Source organism: Notolepis coatsorum (assembly GCF_963971535.1).
Source record: "Notolepis coatsorum genome assembly, chromosome: 3".
NCBI classification, from domain to species: Eukaryota; Metazoa; Chordata; class Actinopteri; order Aulopiformes; family Paralepididae; genus Notolepis; species Notolepis coatsorum.
Window position 1 is genome coordinate 181,243,846 of NC_140167.1, and position 23,206 is coordinate 181,267,051.

The 23,206-nt window shown below is 44.0% G+C and overlaps 1 protein-coding gene across 1 annotated transcript in view; it reads right to left on the reverse strand.

The window, feature by feature from the left end:
- slc49a4 (solute carrier family 49 member 4) overlaps positions 1–23,206 on the reverse strand; it is a 221,850-nt gene that overhangs the window by 18,122 nt on the left and 180,522 nt on the right.

Consider the following 23,206-nt stretch of genomic DNA (forward strand, 5'->3'; position numbering starts at 1 on the left):
CCAGGTTTAAATGATTCCATAGACATGGTATCATTTTTATAGGCCAGTAGATCAATTTATTTATTTATTGTATTTATACATTGTTATTTATTGTATTTTGATAGACTACAGGCCACCTCTTTGCAGGTTTAAATGACTTTACGGACACACTGTCACTTTTATAGGCTAAGTAGATTACATTATAGTATTATTATTCTTTGTCTTGCATTACTCAATGCTCTTACAATGTTGTTTTTTGATAATTGTTAGTAATTGTTTATATTATTATTGATCTATTCTATGTTTGTTTTGACTCATTTCTTTATGTTGTTATAATATTTTGAGGTTGTGTGTATGTATATATACTTATATAATATACAAATTTGTTTTTCTATTTAGTATTATTGTATATTTCTTCAACTCAAGTTGAGAATGTTGCTTTGCCTTCATTTAATTGGGACCAGCTGTCCCCTATTGTAATTAGTCACTCCCTGAGTTATGTTTTTTCCTTTTTTTCCTCTATTTAGTCACAGTATTGTTTTTGTCACAGCAATACCCTGAAGAAGGCCATGTAGGCCGAAACATGTCGGACTTTTAAAAACGATTTTTCTAAATAATGTAAGCCACTAAATAAATGCTTTTTAAAAAAAATTGTAGAGCTGCCTTGGATCTCAACCTTTCTTATATATATATATATATATATATATATATATATATATATATATATATATATATATATATATATATATATATATATATATATATATATTAGTGCTGTCAGGCGGTTAAAAAAATGTATCTAATTAATTACAGGATTTGTAATTAATTAATCTAATTGATCGCATTTTAATCGCATAACCATTTTAGGCCTGATATTCTATATTCTATAATCATATTTCAAATTGCATGTGTCCGGATGGCAGAATTCAGTACTTTATCTACAAAACCTTCTGTTTAATCATCTTCCATTTATTCATTTGCTTAGATTTTTCAGGTCTGGTAAATTTTAGCATGGTGTTATTCACAGTCAAAGATATCCATAGATGTCCCTAGAATCAGATACCAAGAACATGCAAATGGACCATATTTAAAAAAATAAGTCTGTAAATGTGTATTCTACGTTCTTATGGAATGAATGAGATAAAAGAAATTATATATATAATTTTTTTTATTAATTTTGAGTTAATTTTCATAACGCGATAATTTGCTGTGTAATTAAATGTATCTAATTAACGCGATAAACTGACAGCCCTAATATATATATATTCTGGGCAAAAAACTAAAATGTGCAGCCACCAGCGCACAGTAAAAAAACACCCATCTGGACTGTGTGTGTGGGGTGCTTGTGTTCCTACTGATGGAGACATTAGGCTGGGTCTACTACCAGGCAACGGCTCAGGTCAAAGCTGACGACAGGGTGGCAGCGGGCAGCTCCAAGTTTCCCCCGATAACAGGCCAGACTAAATAGAGAAAAATCAGGTCACAACACACGGCTGACCCAGTGGGAGCTGCCAGGCCACGATGTGTCTCAATTGGGCACCGAGAGCTTCGATCACCACCGGGCCGGGCCTCTCTCCGTAATGCCGGCTGATCTATCGCCCCGGCCTGGGGAGAGAGAGAGAGAGAGAGCGGCCGATCGATGACGAGAGACCGGCGCTTTGGTCAAGCGGCTCGGCCTGATTGGGTAATGATATATATTTGGGTGTTCCGCGGCACTGCGAACGTGTGTGTGCTTTGATCTCGCCTACTCTACCCAGGACACACGCTTGCTCGCTCGTGCACACGCACGCACACACACACATGCACACACACACACAAAGAACACAGTTAGCAGAGGAGAAGCAGGGAGAGGAGGAGACAAGACAGACAGAGATGTGAAGGAGGAATTGGGAGACGGGGGTGGGGGGGGGCAGAGTCTGGAGTGAAAATGTGATGGAGGAGAAGGAGGAAGAGGAAGGTGAGGGATTGATTGAGGATGTTCCTGCGGGGCGTCTAGCCTCCTAAAGCAAGCTCATTAATCAGCCCTGCGTGGAGCCGGACAGCAGGAGACCCGGCGTGAAGGCAGGTTAATGGAGTTGTGTTCCTCTCTCTCTCTCTCTCTCTCTCTCTCTCTCATTCATGCCTATCACACACACACACCCTTTCATTCAAATGGGAGTCTCACAATGTGTGTGTGAGTGTGTGTGTGTGTGTGTGTGTGTGTGTGTGTGTGTGTGTGTGTGTGTGTGTGTGTGTGTGTGTGTGTGTGTGTGTGTGTGTTGTGTTTGTGTGTGTGTAGGCCTGCAGCTCTCAAGGAATACTAATGTAGGCCAGAGGGCCTCTCTGGTAATTCAATCAGGTGGCCTGGTGAAAATGGATAAGCTGCTCAATCGTTCCCCCCCTGACATCCTGGCTGGATTGGAGCTGAGAGCAGGGAGACATGAACCAGCCTATAGGACCAATACAACCCATAGAGGACAGGAGAGGAGGGGAGATGAGACTGGATGGGAGAGGAGAAGAGAGGAGAGGAGAGGAGAGGAGAGGAGAGGAGAGGAGAGGAGAGGAGAGGAGAGGAGAGGAGAGGAGAGGAGAGGAGAGGAGAGGAGAGGAGAGGAGAGGAGAGGAGAGGAGAGGAGGAGGAGAGGAGAGGAGATGAGATTGGAGGGGAGAGGAGATGAGACTGGAGGGGAGGGGAGAGGAGAGGAGACTGGAGGGGAGGAGAGGAGATGAGACTGGAGGGGAGTGGAGATGAAAAGAGAGGAGAGGAGAGGTGAGGAGACTGGAGGGGAGGGGAGAGGAGACTGGAGGGGAGGAGAGAGGAGAAGAGAAGAGAAGAGAGGAGAGGAGAGGAGAGGAGAGGAGAGGAGAGGAGAGGAGAGGAGAGGAGAGGAGAGGAGAGGAGAGGAGAGGAGAGGAGAGGAGAGGAGAGGAGAGGAGAGGAGAGGAGACTGGAGAGGAGAGGAGAGGTGAGGAGACTGGAGGGGAGAGGAGAAGAGACTGGAGGGGAGGAGAGGAGAGGTGAGGAGACTGGAGGAGACTGGAGGGGAGAGGAGAGGAGACTGGAGGAGACTGGAGGGGAGAGGTGAGGAGACTGGAGGGGAGAGGAGAGGAGACTGGAGGGGAGAAGAGAGGAGAGGAGAGGAGAGGTGAGGACACTGGCGAAGAGGGGAGAGGAGAGGAGACTGGAGGGGAGAAGAGAGGAGAGGAGAGGTGAGGAGACTGGAGAGGAGGGGAGAGGAGAGGTGAGGAGACTGGAGAGGAGAGGAGACTGGAGGGGAGAGGAGAGGAGACTGGAGGGGAGGGGAGGGGAGGGGAGAGGAGAGGAGAGGAGAGGAGAGGAGAGGAGAGGAGAGGAGAGGAGAGGAGAGGAGAGGAGAGGAGAGGAGAGGAGAGGAGAGGAGAGGAGAGGAGAGAGGTGAGGTGAGGAGACTGGAGGGGAGGGGAGGGGAGAGGAGAGGAGACTGGAGGGGATGGAGGGGGGCATAAACAGGCTAACTGGTAACATTGAGGATGGTGTTTGTGTATTGGGAGGCGGGGGGTGGGGGGGCTAAAGAGGACCAAGGACCACTTTTACTCCACATGGAACCCAGTTATGTCCTATTTCAACTAACTAAAATCCCTCCCTGATGACTCATGAATGTTAGATGTTTAGTCATCACACACCTCTCTCGTTTTCAATACAAAGAAGTATAAAAAAAAAAAGTAGAGGTTGACTGGATTTCTTGTGTGGCTCCATTGAGCCATTTTCATTCATACATCTTTCATTCATACATCTTTCATACAAGTCAAGGGACCCCTTTGAAAATGCCCATGGCACATTCCTCCCATGAGACGTAAGCTTAAAATCCACCCCAGTTGCCGATAAGCTAACACGACATGGCTGGTACCAAGACTCCTTAAGAGCTCATGTGTCATATGGCACCAGTATCTTCTAAAACAAAGGCCCCGCTACAGGATATTGGAACCAGTCCCACCAGCTCAGATTAAATCCGCCAAACTGAAAAGATAACAATGTGGAAAAAAAGCGTGGCATTATGACGTGGCCTTGAAACTACACGCTACTTTTTATTTTGTCTTGATAAACCAATAAATGACTCAACCAGGATCATTTCAATTCGATGCTAAATAAACTTTTACGCACGCGTAAAATGTGCCAGATATAATTTTACATGCGTTACATTTTTATCAATATCTTGGCCATTTTTTGTACTAGAATGAAACGGAAAAGATTGGGAGGAAGTGACGAAGGAGGCGGAAGTTACTGCCAGAAAAAAAAGAGTAGAACAAGCCTGCACAATTCGTCCACTAGATCATTTCTGTCGGACAGTTAGTAGTTAGTAGTTCGACTTTTATAACAGTAGTAGTAGCAGTAGTAGTAGCAGTACTAGCAGTAATAGTAGTGGTAGTAGTAGTAGTAGTAGTAGTAGTAGTAGTAGTAGTAGTAGTAGTAGTAGTAGTAGTAGTAGTAGCAGCAGTAGTAGTAGTTGTAGTAGCAGCAGTAGTAGTAGTATTAGTAGACGTTTTAGTAGTAGTAGTTTGAGCTATCCATGTGCTAACGTTGACGATCAGTGAGGAGGAGCAAGGAGCAGAAGGAGCAGAAGCCCTGCCTTCAACCAGTTCAGTGAGACATGGAAGGAGGGCTAACCAAGACAGGTGAGAGACTTATTATTATTGTTGTTGTTATTATTATTATTAGTGCTTTTGTTTTAGTTATTACTCTGTTCATAAAAGTTGAAAATAATGTATTTTTACATGTCATTGTCTACATCTACAGCAATGATTTGCCTGGGACATCTAGGGGGGCAGGGCGTGCCCAAGCCAACCCTAACCCTAACCCTTATTACTAGGTTTGCAGACTTTGTACGCAATATATACAGAATGGAATATTGAGTGTATATACAGTGTGTGTGTGTGTGTTGTATGAGCAGTGTCTTATATGTACAATGTGTGTGCCATTTATGTGCAGACATGATGAGCAGCCTGCTCCAGGCCGACGCAGGACAACCCAGGCCAGGCCAAGACGTCCAGCCCAGGCAGGAGATCAGGCAGGAGATCAGACGCCCTGGAAGACCGACAGTGATCCTGATCCAGACCCTCTGCCCCTCCGGTTCATGCCGTGCAGACCCCCAGGACCGCAGCTAGACCCCCATGCCACGTATACACAGGTAACACCTGTCAAAAGGCGTTACAGTTTGACAGGTGCAATATTTTTTTTGGATACGCCTCAGGCATCCTGCACTCTATATGACTGCACTCTAGTCATATGTGTACTGTATATATGTATATTGAATATCCCACAATTTAATTATTTAGTTATTTTTTACTGTACATTTTTTTTTTTTACTTTTTTTTGTAAAAAGATTTCCTTTACTGACTTTTTGTTAAAAAAAAAGCATGCTGGTGATCATTTCCAGTTGAGAATCAAAATTGCGTCTGTGTTTATTACCTGTGTATGGAGAAAATAATGCTTTGTAAATTGAATTCTGATCTGTTCTTTTTTTGTTTATGTAAATATGCTACCTGAGGGTGCATTTCCACTGTTTTATATCCTTGATTTGATATGTTTGCATTGGTTCATACTAAAAATAACACATTTTCTCAATCCGATTTTGTGTTTTGTGTTGTACATTATGCAGTATACAGTATATACAGTATTATACAATATGAAAACTAACTGTCAGGTCATATATGTGAGGCTGTGCTGAAAAAAAAGATACCAAACATACCATGGTAAAACATTTTAAAATGGGAATTATACAATTTAAATCAAAATTTGCCAAAACATATGAAATATCCCAAGACCCAGAAGGGTTTTAACCAACACCGTGCTATGACTGTTAGTGGAGCAAGACAGCAGGTTTATAGCCCTGGTATCAGCACATCGCTGCAGAGGACATCCAGAGCCGTCAATCAGCTCATCATGTTAACAGCCTCAGTCAGCAGGATGCTGCTACAGTACAGATGGAGACAGTACAGGCAGGGGGGGGGGGGGGGGGGGGGGGCAGCCAGGTTCATCACTGGTGATCGTGGTCAATGCAGCAATGTTATGATTAACATGACACAGAACTCTGACTCAACAGTCTCTTTACAGCGTCTTCCTCCTGCGGGAAGAGAGGATGTCTCATGTCTCACGTCTCATGTCTCACGTCTAGTCTCACGTCTCATGTCTCACGTCTCACGTCTAGTCTCACGTCTCATGTCTAGTCTCATGTCTAGTCTCACGTCTCACGTCTAGTCTCACGTCTCATGTCTAGTCTCACGTCTCACGTCTAGTCTCATGTCTAGTCTCATGTCTAGTCTCACGTCTCATGTCTAGTCTCATGTCTAGTCTCACGTCTCATGTCTAGTCTCACGTCTCATGTCTAGTCTCATGTCTAGTCTCATGTCTAGTCTCACGTCTCACGTCTAGTCTCACGTCTAGTTTCATGTCTAGTCTCACGTCTCATGTCTAGTCTCACGTCTCACGTCTAGTCTCACGTCTAGTCTCACGTCTCATGTCTCACGTCTCATGTCAAGTATCATGTCTAGTCTCACGTCTCACGTCTCACGTCTAGTCTCACGTCTAGTCTCACGTCTCATGTCTAGTCTCACGTCTAGTCTCATGTCTAGTCTCACATCTAGTCTCACGTCTCATGTCTAGTCTCACGTCTCACGTCTAGTCTCATGTCTAGTCTCACGTCTAGTCTCACGTCTCACGTCGTCTCACGTCTAGTCTCACGTCTCACATCTAGTCTCACGTCTAGTCTCATGTCTAGTCTCATGTCTAGTCTCACGTCTAGTCTCACATCTAGTCTCACGTCTCACGTCTAGTCTCACATCTAGTCTCACGTCTCACGTCTAGTCTCACGTCTAGTCTCATGTCTAGTCTCACGTCTAGTCTCACGTCTCATGTCTAGTCTCATGTCTAGTATCACGTCTAGTCTCATGTCTCACGTCTAGTCTCACGTCTAGTCTCACGTCTCACGTCTAGTCTCACGTCTCATGTCTAGTCTCACATCTAGTCTCACGTCTAGTCTCACGTCTAGTCTCACGTCTAGTCTCATGTCTAGTCTCATGTCTAGTCTCACGTCTCATGTCTAGTCTCACGTCTAGTCTCATGTCTAGTCTCATGTCTAGTCTCACATCTAGTCTCATGTCTCACGTCTAGTCTCACGTCTCATGTCTAGTCTCATGTCTAGTCTCACGTCTAGTCTCACATCTCATGTCTAGTCTCACGTCTAGTCTCACATCTCATGTCTAGTCTCACGTCTAGTCTCACGTCTCATGTCTAGTCTCACGTCTCACGTCTAGTCTCACGTCTAGTCTCACGTCTAGTCTCACATCTCATGTCTAGTCTCACGTCTAGTCTCACATCTCATGTCTAGTCTCACGTCTCACGTCTAGTCTCACGTCTAGTCTCACGTCTAGTCTCACATCTCACGTCTAGTCTCACGTCTCACGTCTAGTCTCATGTCTAGTCTCACATCTCATGTCTAGTCTCACGTCTAGTCTCACGTCTCATGTCTAGTCTCACGTCTAGTCTCACGTCTAGTCTCACGTCTAGTCTCACATCTCACGTCTAGTCTCACGTATCACGTCTCATGTCTAGTCTCACGTCTAGTTTCACGTCTAGTTTCATGTCTAGTCTCACATCTAATCTCATGTCTAGTCTCACGTCTCACATCTAGTCTCACGTCTAGTCTCACATCTAGTCTCACGTCTAGTCTCACATCTAGTCTCACGTCTAGTCTCATGTCTAATCTCATGTTTCATGTCTAGTCTCACATCTAGTCCCATGTCTAGTCCCATGTCTAGTCTCACATCTAGTCTCATGTCTAGTCTCATGTCTAATCTCATGTTTCATGTCTAGTCTCACATCTCACATCTAGTGCCATGTCTAATCTCATGTTTCATGTCTAGTCTCACGTCTAGTCTCACATCTAGTCCCATGTCTAATCTCATGTCTAGTCTCATGTCTAATCTCATGTTTCATGTCTAGTCTCACGTCTAGTCTCACATCTAGTCTCATGTCTAGTCTCATGTCTAATCTCATGTCTAATCTCATGTCTAGTCTCACGTCTAGTCTCATGTCTAATCCAGGGCTGTACAGTGCGATGATCTCGTCGCAAATTGCCCCTTAATTTGGCCGTTGCGAGTTGGAAATATTATTTGGGAGCAACATTGCGAGTTGTGATTTCAACCCTTCATTCGCATTTCACTCCTAAATTAATCCATACAAATTGGATACATTTTTTAAAAAACATTAGCCTACAACCAGGGCTGTACAGTGCGACACAATGTCGTGGTGCTATGAAAGAATCTGTCGGCAATGAATGAACTTACTGCGATCACCGATAGCCTGAGTGAAAAAAAAGATTTGCGTGTGGAGTGAATCTGGGTGACGCTATATACAGTATCTGGTACGTGTAGTCTATCGTGCGATTAAAGACCATGTCCCTATCTGCGTAGTCTATACATCCAACACCAAATCCCATAATTCCTAGCAAAACGAAACTGAATGTGGGCTCTCTTCCTTTCAATATGGGCTATTGCATCGCCAAAGAAGCACCTCATTTCAATACATTTAAGACGCAAAAAATAACAACGGAGTGGATATCAGTCCATCTTATGACAACCACGTCCGATGTGGAGAGATGATAAGATGATGATGATTGACGTGATGATGTGATGATTGATTGACGGGGACACGGACACTTCTAACGTTCAGGTTCAGCTATGCATTAGGTGAGTAGTCCTACCGTAAGAGCCTCATACGGGTCAATTAAACCTTTTTGATTAGTCTTTCCTTCCAGCTAAGTTGGACTGAACATTTCACTGTCAAAAGCGCAAATGTAAATAAGGTTGCGTCGCAACACGGTTTTCAAAATAAAGGTCACATATACAAATACCTCTCAATTCTTATTTAAAAAAAGTCCTGGATATACATAAACATTAATTGGCATAGATCTCTATAAACGGCCCAACACATTGATCACTTTAGGCACACACTGAAACCAGTAACATCACAAATATGAAGCAGGTAATTACCCATACAAATAAACCTTTCATGGGGTTATTTATAATAATAATTCATTTGATTTCTAAAGCACTTTTCATTGTGAAACAAATGTATTCAGAGTTTCTTGTCCTCCTGATTAATGCAATGGTGTGTGTGTGTTGTGGTGATCTCATTCAAGGAGCACTACACAAGCGCGCGCACACACACACACAGTTTGTTGTTTTTGTTCTATTAGTGATTTACACACTCTCAGTTGGTTCATTATAAAAGATACAAACCTGAAAACAAACGCACTTAAATGTTAAATAAAAGGACCACAGTAATGAGGCAGGAGGAACATATTTTTTTAATAATGGTAAAATTGTTATTAAAAAATGTGCCCCTAAAAAATATTTTTTTCAAGTGTGCCCCTAGTGAAAAAGCTTAGCGTACAGCCCTGGTCTAATCTCATGTCTAGTCTCACGTCTAGTCTCATGTCTAATCTCATGTCTAGTCTCATGTCTAATCTCATGTCTAGTCTCATGTCTAATCTCATGTCTAGTCTCACGTCGCACATCTAGTCTCACATCTAGTCTCACATCTAGTCCCATGTCTAGTCCCATGTCTAGTCTCACGTCTGAAGATACACAGGTGAAGCTCAGGACTAGGAACAAGACCATCAATCACCCCCTGAGACCGATATGAAGATAACTGTTTCTTCTTTACTGTGCACGTGAAATAAATTTGTACTGTAGATCGATGGAGCCGGAGAGAGAGTGGCCGTCTCCATTACTCAAAAGTGACTGTGATTGTCGGGGACGCGCGCGCGTGTGTGTGCGTGTTTGCGGGGCTTGAATTCATCAAACGCATCGCTTTGGATTTACATTGCCGACGTTACCCCCGCGATCTCGTCTCGAAAACTCCTAAAAATAAAAACAGCAAAACAAACCCCCCTCGACCCCCAGCAGCAGCGGCGTCAACAGAGTTCCAAACAGAATTAGCATTCCTCCACCCGCAGGTTTCACAGGGGGTTAGAGGGAGTCAGGCTTCTGCAGTATCACTTCAGACGAGCATGCAAAGTTTTAAAGGGAGAGAAAAACAAACTGGAAGAGGAGTGGCAATTATTTCTCCGCGGTGAGTAATTCCTGTTTTCCATATACAAGACAACTTTGACAAGATGGCTGAATGCCAGCCTAAACCACCCCACACACACACACACACACACACGCACGCACGCACACACCCACACACACACACAAGCACACGCGTGCACACAGAGAGCCTTTGACGTTCTTTGTCGCTCTGCAACGCCTCCCCCTGCTTTGTATTCCGCGTGCCGCTAAATCACACAAACACACCGCAGATCAAATCTGAGGGCGCGCACATAATTACATGCTTCCGACTCTCCGCCATTCATGTTTTCCCAGTCGAAGGGGTTCAGAGACTTTGGGAAGGCAGGAACAGGGGATACAGACTCGGTAAATTGGAGTAATAGATCGCCACAGGTAAAGTAACACACGTGCACTTCGGAATATATAACCGAGGCGGCAAGCGAGCCGAGAGGAAATGCCGAAATGAACCGTAGCCGGGAAATAATTGAACCTCTTTGAGGGCCGGGATTGGAAATAAAAAGGAGAATCGTGTGGAATTTGCAGGGCTTTGAAGTTGGCACGATATCCGCCTCATCCATTCCGTGGGCTACGGTGAGGGAATTAGAGGAACGCGACGGCCCTGCGAGGATGCTTTCACATCGTAATCATCTTCATCTACAATCGACTCGTCACATCTTTACTCCCCCCCCCAAACGCGGTGACTCAGCGGTTAGAGGCTCCCACTCTGGCGCGGCGCGTGGGGGCCGCCGTACCTCGCAGCTGTGCCGACGCGTCCCGTGAGACAGACGCCTTCCGGGCGGGACAGGATGAGAGGAGCGACGGGGGGGTGAAACTCTCTCACCTGCTCCACACCGTTCCTGTGCACCGTTATGCAATCAAACACACACACACCTGCATGCACACACACACACACAAACACAGAGAAGATGAGAAGAGAGAGTGGATGGGTGGGTGGCGATGAAAGGACCTTGAACTTGTTAAGAGTGGAATCCTAATCACGACGTGTGTTGAATTCCGGGCCGGGAGCAAGCCGCCACGCGACGATTAATCATGGATTACAGCGCAGTGGTCCGGATAGTAGAGTGCAGGCAGACAGGGCATCAGGTAAATTGAGACATAGAGCGCACGCACGCACACACACGCGCACACACACACAGGCCTCATTAAGTATACATGATGTATCCTCTGCTCCCTTCCTCTCCAGACATCCAGGATGACAGAGGAGGGGTGCGTAACGAGCAGCACCTGTCTGCCGCCCCCGCGCTCCAGTCGTCACGGCGTGTGAGAACAGCGAGAGGGTGCAACAAACCGCCATCACCCCCCGTCTGTCAGTCAGGGTTGTTCTGCCCCAATCAAGAGGCACGTCCTGTACATTCGTACAAGGAAGGCTCTGCAAAAACACAGTCGTCTGGGCTGCCGGCTCCTCCTCCGACCTGCCGCACCGGGAGACCTTGGTGGTGGACTTCATGAATGTTGACGAGGAGTTTGAGTAGTTGTTTGTCTGTCTCTATTCACTAAGGCAAAGAGGCGGGGGAGAGGGAAAGTGTTTCAAGTTCTCCGTGAGCGTTGCTCATCATTCCAGATGATTGGCTTTGTGGCGTTTCCAACCTGACGCGGCAGGTTAATCAGACCAGAGAGAGAGAAAACACAATGGAGTCAGGCTAACGGAGAAAGGCACACACAAAGACAAACACAGGCACTTTAGGAACACACGCACGAACACACAAACGCAGACGGTTTTGCTCAGTTGAATTCTGATGTCCTGTTAAAACAACGGGGCGCAGGAGAGGAGGAGGAGACACCTCCAGGAGAGAGCCTCCACTATTCTATCAAGCTCCGCTAGGCTGCAAACTAGAAGATAAAACAAGTCACAACTTTTCCTCTTTCTCCTGCAGAATATCCCAGTTCTAGAGACGTAATTCTCCTTCTCATTTGGATACTGGGCTTGAATCCCACGCAGAACATTCACCTGTCGGCACATCACCTCCATTTAATTTATGTTGGCGCCTATCCATTATCTTTGCCAGGAAAACCGTTCACATCGGTGTCCATGGTGGCACACACTGCCAAACCCTGTCCTGCCCTGTCCTTCAAACCTTAATGAGGAGGTAGATGGGATTTCACCCCAGACCCATGTCTTCCCAACGTCCTCTCCACTGGTCTGATCTCCTGTTTCACAGCTGGGCCTGGTGAATGCTCAGATGGTAGTTGCAATTAGTCTAGTCTCACGTCTAGTCTCATGTCTCACGTCTAGTCTCATGTCTCACGTCTAGTCTCATGTCTCATGTCTAGTCTCACGTCTAGTCCCACTTCTAGTCTCATGTCTAGGCTCACGCCTAGTCGCAAAAAAAGCATCATGGCATTATACGATGATGGTAGTGACCACGACATGATGGAAATACCATGATATTACCATCGGTGTCGTGGTTTAACCTGGATTATACCCTGGTAATATTTAACACAAGAACAGATCACTGTTTTTTTTATTTTAGAATACAAATAACTTGGAACAAACAAAAAAACTCCTTCCTTGACTTTCATTTAGACATATGCAATGTTAGAATTTAGAAAAAAATAAAAACATGCAGAAAAGTTATATGCTGTTTATCCCTTGAGCGTTGTGGTTTAAGTCACATAACAGCACCCTCTCATGCACCCCCCACCCACTCCTCTCGTTATTTCACCAAGAGCTCAGAGGAGAAGAGAGCCTTCACTGACTGCTGCGAATTTCATGAATATTATTTATTGATATCATTTAGGCCTATCTATTCAAAAGTTGTCACAGTATGACAAATAGAAAATGCAATTACTGGTATAATACGAACCATTTGTGTGCATTTTGTCTAAATTGTTGACAACAATAATATTTCATTCGCTCAGTACAGAACAGAACTGAACACAACTTCTGCACGCTGTGGAACTTAATCATGCAGTCGATTCATATCATGTATATAAATGTTTTTTTTTAATCTACTTTTTCTCCCCATTTTTTATTTTTCTCCCATCCCAATTTTCGTATTATCCAATTCTCCCCTCCCCTGTCTTGAACGTTGCTAGACTATGCCTCCCACTGGTCGGCTGCAATGTGGACAAAGCCTTGCATCACTTGTCCCCTCCGGTACACACGAGGAGGCAGCCGTCGCATCTTTTCACCTGCACAGCGCGATCTCTCAGTGGCGAGGAGTAACGCGTGGGAGGCTCACGCTGCCCCCGATACTTCCTGATTCTGCTGTACAGGCGCACCAACCGACCTGTAGGAGTCGCTGTCCACAACGTCCGATCCCCACCCACCGGCTTTCCCACCCCCCAATACTGCCAATTGTATTAGTATGAACGACCAGCCAAGCCGGAAGCAACGGCGAGAGCTGGGCTCGAACCCAGCATCTCCTGCGTTAGTGGCGAGCGCCTTGCCCACTGCGCCACTTAGCCGCCCTCATGTATATAAATGTTGAACATATATTGTCTTCCCTTATTTGGAACTATGTAGGTTATAATATAGGTTATATAGATATATATATATACATCTGTTCCTCCCTCCCCATCAACCTGGACCCCCTGCAATTTGCATATCGCCCCAACAGGTCCACGGAGGACGCCAAGAGGCAGGGGAACTATGTGAGAATGCTGTTCATCGACTACAGCTCAGCATTCAATACCATAGTCCCCTCCAAACTCATAGCCAAGCTCAGGGACCTGGGCTTGAACTATGACCTCTGCCAGTGGGTCTTGGACTTCCTGACGGGCAGACCCCAGGTGGTAAGAGCAGGCAACTGCACCTCCTCATCCATCACGCTCAACATAGGGGCCCCCCAGGGCTGTGTTCTGAGCCCCCTCCTCTACTCCCTGTACACACATGACTGCGTGGCACAGCGGAACAACAACACAATCATCAAATTTGCTGATGACACAGTAGTGGTGGGCCTGATCTCTGCCAACGACGAGAGGGCCTACCTGGAAGAGGTAGAGAATCTGTCACAGTGGTGTCAGGAGAACTGCCTCTCCCTGAACGTCAGCAAAACAAAAGAGATGATTGGGGACTTCAGGAGGTCGGGGGTCAAGGACTACAGCCCCCTCAGCATCGACGGGGCACCGGTTGAGAGAGTGAACAGTTTCAAGTACCTCGGAGCCCACATATCCGAGGACTTGACATGGACCACACACATTGACAGTGTTGTGAAGAAGGCATGACAACGCCTCTACTTCCTCAGGCGCCTAAGGAAGTGTGGGATATTTGTAGATATCCTGATGAAGAATGTTCTCAGTCAACCGAGGTTTGGATAATAACAAGGTTTATTAACCAAACAGATAGAATTACATAGAGAAAATGGCTGAGGGCTTCCCCCCAGGTGATCAGCTGAAATCCCCCAGGTAAGAAGACCCTGGATAGATCTCGGGAGGAGATCTATATAGGTAACAGGGGGGGGGTGTGGTCCCATTTGATAGGTCAGATGGGGGGGGGGGGGGGGGGGGGGGTACAGGTAATGGGGAGAGGAATGTCTTATTCCACAGAGAGGGGGGGGGGGTATTTACATGAGGACATATTATACCACAATACTCACTTTTCTTTCTTATAATGTGGGTGAGATTAATGTATAATATACCAGGATTGTTTGGAACAGGTAAAAGTGAAAATAGAAAACAATTAAAATAATGAAAATGTTGGCCAATGTGATCTGGTTGTTGGCATAACAGTTTAAAATAGAATTATTTACATACATGATTCATGACATGATCGACTGGACTGAGGTCTGTGTTATTTTGATATCAGAGATGTGGGAATAGATATCACCCTTTTCTTTTATTAATTGCTCAAAATACCTATGTCAATGAGTGGTCCTCAACTCTGATATCAAACAACAATTAACATAATCATTAGAAGCTATCGCTGTACAAATATCTTGGCATACCTTCAGTCGTTCATGTCGTGACTCAGGGGAGCTAATGTGATGGTTGTGCATACAGGCATTGTAATAAACCAATTAAATACATGCACTGTCTCTGTGTGGTCAGAGTGCACAGGGTGAAAACACAAAATCGTGTGCATAATTATTAGGAATAGGATTTACACATAAGCATTAACTTAGTGGCTAATGTGTACAAAAACATTTGAACAACCGTTAACCTAGTGGTTAATAAAACTAACATGATTGATTATGGGAAACTGTTCAAAATTATATATATGCACAATTTATAATGATTTGGCGAAATTACTTAGGATCCAGTTGTATTTAACCTGAGTTTGAGTGTCACTTTCATCTGTGATTGAAAGATTGATCTTTACTTAGAATCAGGCAATTTTGTAACCTAAGTAATTCAAATGTGATGTAATGTGATCATGTGACCACTTCTTCCTTCAGCAATATATTTTAGCTCATTATTACTAACCATTGTTAATGCTTTCTCATTGATTTATTTTCATCACATCCCTAGTTCATCGTTTTGCAGATACATACAATTGTGTGAAAAGTTTCCTGCTTGTGAAGGTATTAATCTGAATGATGTTGCGTCGTTGTTGACAAGGTGTTCTCTGTCGGTCGTGTGGCAGGGCCAAACAAAATTATATATATGCACAATTTATAATGATTTGGCGAAATTACTTAGGATCCAGTTGTATTTAACCTGAGTTTGAGTGTCACTTTCATCTGTGATTGCCTCAGTTTTGTTGGTCTTTACTTAGAATCAGGCAATTTTCTCCATTTCTTCTCTATAAATGAGGAGATAAAACGTCTTATGCATCGCTTCTGTATGTAATTCTAGTGCATATACTATCAATGGTTCACCATACAGGTGCAAAACAACGTTACATGTCCTCTTCTATGAGAGAATAAAACAACTGATTCTTTCTTGTCTGACAATACAATTTTGTAACCTAAGTAATTCAAATGTGATGTAATACAGTAACACAGTAAAATTTAAATAAATACATAATAATGTGGACAATGTGGCGTTCAGAAGTCTCTTGGTCCACAGGTCTCTGATGTGTCTCTTCTTGACGATGCAGTCGGGAATATTCACTGGTCGCCGTTCATTCCCTGTCAAGGGTCACCTGTAGCAGTCAACTATAGTGGTCTTGCAGACTCTTTTCCTGGAGCCTGCGTTGTTCTCCATCACCACCACACATCCGCCACTGTGCTCACGCTTGGCCCCCATCAGGCCCAGAGACATGGCGGTAGGGTGGTCTTGAACGTGCTGTGTGGTGGTTGGTCCCCCGCTCCCCGTCATCGCGGTACCAGAGGGGCGAGGGTTTGCTGGTGTAGTGGCCTGTCTGTAGGACGCTCTCTCTCACACGGATGACAATCTTGTCATGGGAATCCACCTTGATGGTCGGGGACTTCAGTTCCCTTTTTCAGATGGTCTGCCGCGGGTCGCCGGGGTGAGGCTGCATGTCGTCCTTTCTGTCTCTGCTCCCCTTCCTTTGGGGACGTCTGTGTTGTGTGGGCTGGTGGTTCTCCCACGGTTGTTGTCGTCGCCCTGGTTGTGTCCGCAGCTCCTTGGCGGTGTCCCTGGTGGTAGTATGCTGTCGTGGGTCGCTCAGGTCGCTGGGTTGTGTTCCTCTCTGCCTGGTCCTGCCGTCGTTCGTGGTTCAGGTCACGCGTCGTCTCACTCCTTCTCACTTGTCGTGTCCTCTCACCAATATGATCTGAGGATGATAAAATTGCCTTAGAAAACCTCCTCACATAAATTATTCAACGCCTTTCTGCTAAAGAGGAAAATCATTTTGAGGTTAATTTAATTCATTGTATAATACCATCATGCATTTGATATCGTTTGGATCCGATATTTGCATGGAATCAGAAACATTTCTTTTTATCTTTATAATCTGTGATTCCAAATTGAAGTTGACCTTACCTCAGGCCGCGTACGATGGTGTGCTTCTTCAAGATACTTACCTCGCCATGACTTCTCGGTTGTTCTTCACATCTCAGTGTGGCTCATCATAGCATAGGAAAAAAACATAAAACCTAGACAGCCAGTTAATTTTGCATGAAAAACAATCATTCGTTTTGTCATCTAACCCTAACTAACCTTACTGTCATGCACTCGTTCTAATAAAACTAACCTACACTGTAGCACTCAACACTCTGATGAACATTGTTACTCAGCTGATAGAGTTGTGCCCTGCCTGATGTCCTGTCGTACAGAACCTGTGAGTCGCTTTGGATAAAAGTGTCAGCTAAATGATCAATGTTGTTGATATCTTGTACATTTAGATAATTGTGTTTCAATTTTGGTGGTTGATAATTTGCAGTCATGGAAAGTACTTGAAATTGCAAGGAGTTAGTGGTTAAGCAGAGAATAGAAGGAGGGGATAGTATGTTAAATTGTTTTCATCATTGATCTTTCATCTCAGGCACTTCTACTTTGTTTGGTGTTATTCAGACATCATATCTCTAATTTGTGTGCCTTCTTGAAAAGAGAGAGATGAAAACAACTGGTTAGTTATTCTGTTAGTATGGGAAATATGGTAGCCTTTCATAACTGCAAATTCATCACCTGTGTCTAATTCATGTTAATTAAATGAAGGGGGCATGTTTGTTTTAAAACATTTCATTCAATGCATTTTGTGGTTCCCTGTTGTTATCCATTGTCAGGTGAGTCTCTGTGGTAACAAAGAGAAAATCTGCATCTAAAGCGATACTTCCTACTATACTAAGTATAGTGGAGATACTAAGTTGAGTCCCTAAAGGTGTGGTCAGAGTCCTCTCTAGGCATTTGCATTGTCTTTCAGCTCCACATCATCTTCGGTTGAACCTTGTGTTGACATGCAAATTGTTGGAATTTCTGTCTTTTGTGATACAATTTGGGTGTAGGTCTCTGCATCTCGCCTCAGAGCCTCACTGAAAATAAAAGCACATGTTAATTGTCCACTCCTAAGACCATTTGAGTGGGTTCTTTGTTGATTGTCTGTGAGCTTAACAAAACATCAGCTATTTTTCATCCATCCCATCCTAGGATGTAATGATAGTGTTATAATTTATCAATCATATCGCATATGTACACAAGCATCATATGAATGTGGAACCACACATTTTGAATCATGTTTAAAAATGTCTTACAATGGAAAGGGCTAGTTATCTTTCATTGGTTCTTTAGATAAACACATTAACTCAAGTGAATATAACCTAAACATCTTACTTTTAAACATAATCTATGTTGTTTGTGTTCAAGTTTTCAACATTAAAAGCTTATAAAGTCTAATCTAACGCTGTTCCCCTCATTGGTCAGTATGACCGGTACGACCACAGATGTATTATAATTCTGAAACAGACATTGTAATTAGCTTTATGTGACTTATAATGTGTAAATTAAAGCAACATAAACACTCAAGTGATCTGAGATAGTTGTAATTTGCTGTAACTGAGATGATAGTTGTGTATGTACAGTTTCTACGTCAAATGACTCCCTTTTCTTGACTCCTTTTGTATCACAAACAGTACTGAATTTGCGAATCTGGTATGTCATAAATGTATAGATGTAGCAGTACTGTCTATCTGTCTGTCATGTATGTCCTAATATGTCCTGATGAATTGAAAATGGGGGACCCTGATGTAAACAAGACAAAAGTCTTTCTCTGGTCTGCATCCCCTTAACAATTTGTGTGTATTGAGCTGTACTGTATTGTACCCATTCTGCAATCTGTTAATAAAGTTTTCAATCAATCAATCAAAGCATCTATATTTATGATTTTCATACTCACCGGGGAAGGCTGTTGTGTTGACGTCGTATATTATAATCGAATAGTGGTTCCAGAGGCTGTAGCACGTTACGTGTCGTCAATGCAATCTTCGGCTCGTTTCTCCGGTGGTCTGGGATAATGCAACCCGCATCTCGCCACCGCAACTCAACATTTTCCAATAGCAGCGCGCACATACATATACAAATAAAACATATACTACACGTGGATTTCACGCACCTTCGGCCTTGGGCACATTAAACTTTACGTTCGCCTATGGATAGTTTAATATAAAATCATAACTTCACGGCGCGCATAGCGTGACGTCATCGCTCCATGCGACGTTCGTGCGTTCTCATTCGCCTCGGAAATAACGCTTTGCAATTCATACAGTATTTTTCCCACGAGCTCTCAATAGCCTGGAATTCCTAAACCAGCGTTTTGTTACCGAATGAACGCGCCTGTGCATATGTGAAAACGTAAACAAACTGAAACGATAAAACTATACTTCCCCAAATGGTCGTTCCCGTGGGCCGGTTTTGTTGATTCCGGAAATTACTATCCTAGTTTGTCGCGTGAACTGCACTTCAATGTTATTCTCTATATAACGGTACTAGTCTCTCAATGCTCGGCGCGATATCAGTCGGCATATTGTGCAAATACAAACAAGACTTTAAACAGACAAACAAACATTAATACATATAAGTTAACGTGTGTGAATATCTGACTGTATTGGATCGCTGTACGTTTAGTCGACCAGCATCTGCTGCGACAAGGCATTTATCCCTTGATATAACTACACATCGTTATTAAAGTCATAACGACCGAACCTGACTTCGAAATTTACCAGCGATATATTAAATTATATATACCTTTTAATTATACTCACGGTCCCTTCGACCCGCGACTAATGTCCCGTTAAATGTACATTCACGTACTGCCGAGGCATCGCCGGTCATCTTCCCGCTATCTGTATTAATCAATTGGTTAATTCAATCCAAATACATCGTTTTCAGGAATGGAAGAGATTGTGGGCTTAGTTTGAGGTTGAAACAATGAATATTATGACGCTACTCTGGTAATTAATAGGTTCCAATAGAGTAGCGTTTTCCAAGGATATCACATCATAATAAGCCCACGTTTCTTGCCTTGTTGCCTATATTTTAGCCTGCATCAGCTAGACTTGGGTTAGCAAACCAACAACCTTATTTTGTGCCCTAACTTTCGGTTTGGCAACAGCTCAAATCCGGGAATAGCACTAACAACCCATCCTCTCAGAACATCTGTCCAGATAAGGACCCAGGTACACGCGTTTCCCCGGTACGATTCTCAATACAGATCAGATATATTAATGCACATTATTCTTACTCAGCCATGATCTCAATATTTGACAACATTCTGTAATATTCACCTGGCACAGAGAAAAGCGGGAAGGTTTTAATTCCTTGCCATGCATTTTTGGTCGACCATCCTATTATACTCACTTTTCTCTGTATAGCTGAAACAATACAGCACGCCGGTAGGACGCAAGAAGGTCCGTCACAAGTTCGTAGACGCCAATTGTGGGATATTTGTAGATATCCTGATGAAGAATGTGCTCAGTCAACCGAGGCTTGGATAATAACAAGGGTTTATTAACCAAACAGATAGAATACATAGAGAGAATGGCTGAGGGCTTCCCCCCAGGTGATCAGCTGAATTTACCCAGGTAAGAAGCCCCTGGATAGATCTCGGGAGGAGATCTATATAGGTAACAGGGGGGGGGGGGGGGGGTCCCATTTGATAGGTCAGATGGGGGGGGGGGGGGGGGGGGGGTACAGGTAATGGGGAGAGGAATGTCTTATTCCACAGAGAGGGGGGGGGGGGGGGGGTATTTACATGAGGACATATTATACCACAGAAGTTCCAAGTCAGTCAGAAGATCCTTAGGAACTTCTACTCATGTACAATAGAGAGCATCCTGACTGGCAACATCACCTCCTGGTTTGGGAATAGCACTGCACAAGACCGTAGCAGACTACAAAGAGTGACACGTTCAGCCGAACGCACAATAGGAGGGGGGCTTCCCACCCTCCAGAACATTTACAACAAGCGGTGCAGGGGGAAGGCTAAGAGAATCATCAAGGACTCCAGCCACCCGTACAACTGCCTCTTTGAACTGCTGCGGTCAGGCAAGCGATACCGGAGTCTTAAGGCGAGCACACAGCACACACACCCACACGCACACACTCACTTAAACAAACAACACACTGCAGCACCCACTCTCCACACTTTAGATCACACAAACACACTTTATATTTATTGATAAAGGATTTGCACTACAACTTGTACACCTACTGTAAATTGTACCTAAATTGCACCTCATCCCATTTCTGCCTTGCACTATATAGTATTGTATATTAGTACACTGCATAGTATATTGTATATTATATGGTAACTCAGTTACGTCTATTCTGCATCGAACATTGTACATATGTCTATACTGAACACTGTGACCTCATTTTTTACTTCTAATTTACATGCTATACTATGTTATTTTATTTCATACTTATCTTGTCTTGCACAGTCTCTGGAGCGTAACAGTAAGAAGCATTTTGTATAAAAGTATTCTGTACTTCTGTATGACAACTATTAAAGAAACTTGAAACTTGAAACTTGAACTTGAACTTGTTAACACTGTCCCCTCACAGAAAGAAGGTCCTGGGTTCAAATCCCGCTGGGTTGCTAGGTACCCAGGTGGGGTATCTCCCGGGTCTTTCTGAGTGGAGCTTGCATGTTCTCCCCGTGCTCGCAAGGAGATAAAACCAAGAGAAAAACGTGCAGAACAGATCGCTAACGCCGTCACGTCAGCCTGACGTGACAGGAGCACTTGGATCGGTCCCCGGGCGCGGCCCCACGCCGCAGCCCATGACTGCTCCCGGCTGCCCTTGGGAGTGAAGGACGACGGGATGGGTCAAGTGCAGAGAGGAAATTAAATAGGCGACCCCAAACAAATGCATGCGTGTGTCGCCCAACTTGCATTTGTGTGTTCACTTCTATAAATGTATATTACATACAGCTAAGATGAGCTGATGAACTGTGTGTCTGGATGCCACTCTGTGGCTTTTGCCCAGGGAGCTCAAAAGGTTTGCTGATTTTTCGTGGATAAAATAATACAAAGTAGCCCGAGAGGACGCCTTCGCCTTCGCCTCCACTGACGGGCCGATTCCATAAATATGATGCATGGATATAATTTATCTGCTCAAAAGTTGCCACGGGTTGTTGTGTTACTGTATGACAAATAAAAATATAATTACTGGAACAATTACATAAAATGGATAAGCTGCCAGCGAATACCTATTATCTATTCTCTTCCTGTGCGTAAACTGCCCAACGCTGTGTGACTCAATCAGGGACATGCAGAGTCTATTTTACATTGTTGTATTATTCTTGTCACGACAGGTGTGCATCTCCTCCAAACTACCCGCCTCACGTTTTTGAAGTGCCGCTTTTTCGGGCACACACCAACGTCAATGTCTTCATCTTCGATGGACCAATCAAATCAACCGAGGGGAGGGATTACAAATCTGAGGTATCTGAAGAGAAATTGACGGCAAAAAAACCAATCGATAAAGGAGGAGAAGCTCATTTTGGCAGTTTCCAACAAACCTCGTTTGTACGACCAGGTCTTACCACGACCGAGATATGAACAGCAACGCCTGGAGACTAGTAATTTATGAAACTTATGTAACGTTAGCTGAGGTAGCAATGGTAATCGGTGGTATCGCTTATTGCGCCCTGTGCACCTTTATCTATGTACACCACTGTGCCTCGCGTTTGAGTGCAGGAAAAAGGTGTCCAATGTGATCACAGCCTAAAGCCGATTAAATTGTCTGAAAATCAAACAAATATCATGGGCAGCTTACTTATATTAGATTATCCAGGCTGTGTGAAAGGAACAGACCCAAGGCGCCAGAGTCAGAGAGCAGTGAGAGAAGGTATTAGTCTGTATGCTGACCACGTTCCACAGAGGTGCACTAGGCTGTTATAGTGTTAAAGCTGGTCTATACGATTGTACCCCGAAACACCTTTTGTTATATTTGTTGAAATGCTATTAATATATCATGACAGCCCACTGTAATATAAGATTAATCAAGAAGGAATCAAAAAGATACATTGTTCCATTCTCCTCTGATCCTAAAATAACCTTGACCAATCATTTTGTTCAGACCGAATGCCTGTCTAACAAAATTATAGAATAAATAAGTGAAAAAAAGTTATATTTACCCGTTGTTAATAAAGGAACTTTTCTGGTATTAATAACTTAACTACTACCACTCTCAACAAACAGACCAACTACTACCACTCTCATCCTAACTTACAAAAATAAAATGTTAACCCTTTCACTGCCACACGACAGAAGGTTAACCCTTTACTATCACACAACCGACGGTGTGGCTGTCGTGTGGCAGTGAAAGGGTTAACCTTCTGTGTGTTGTTGCAGTG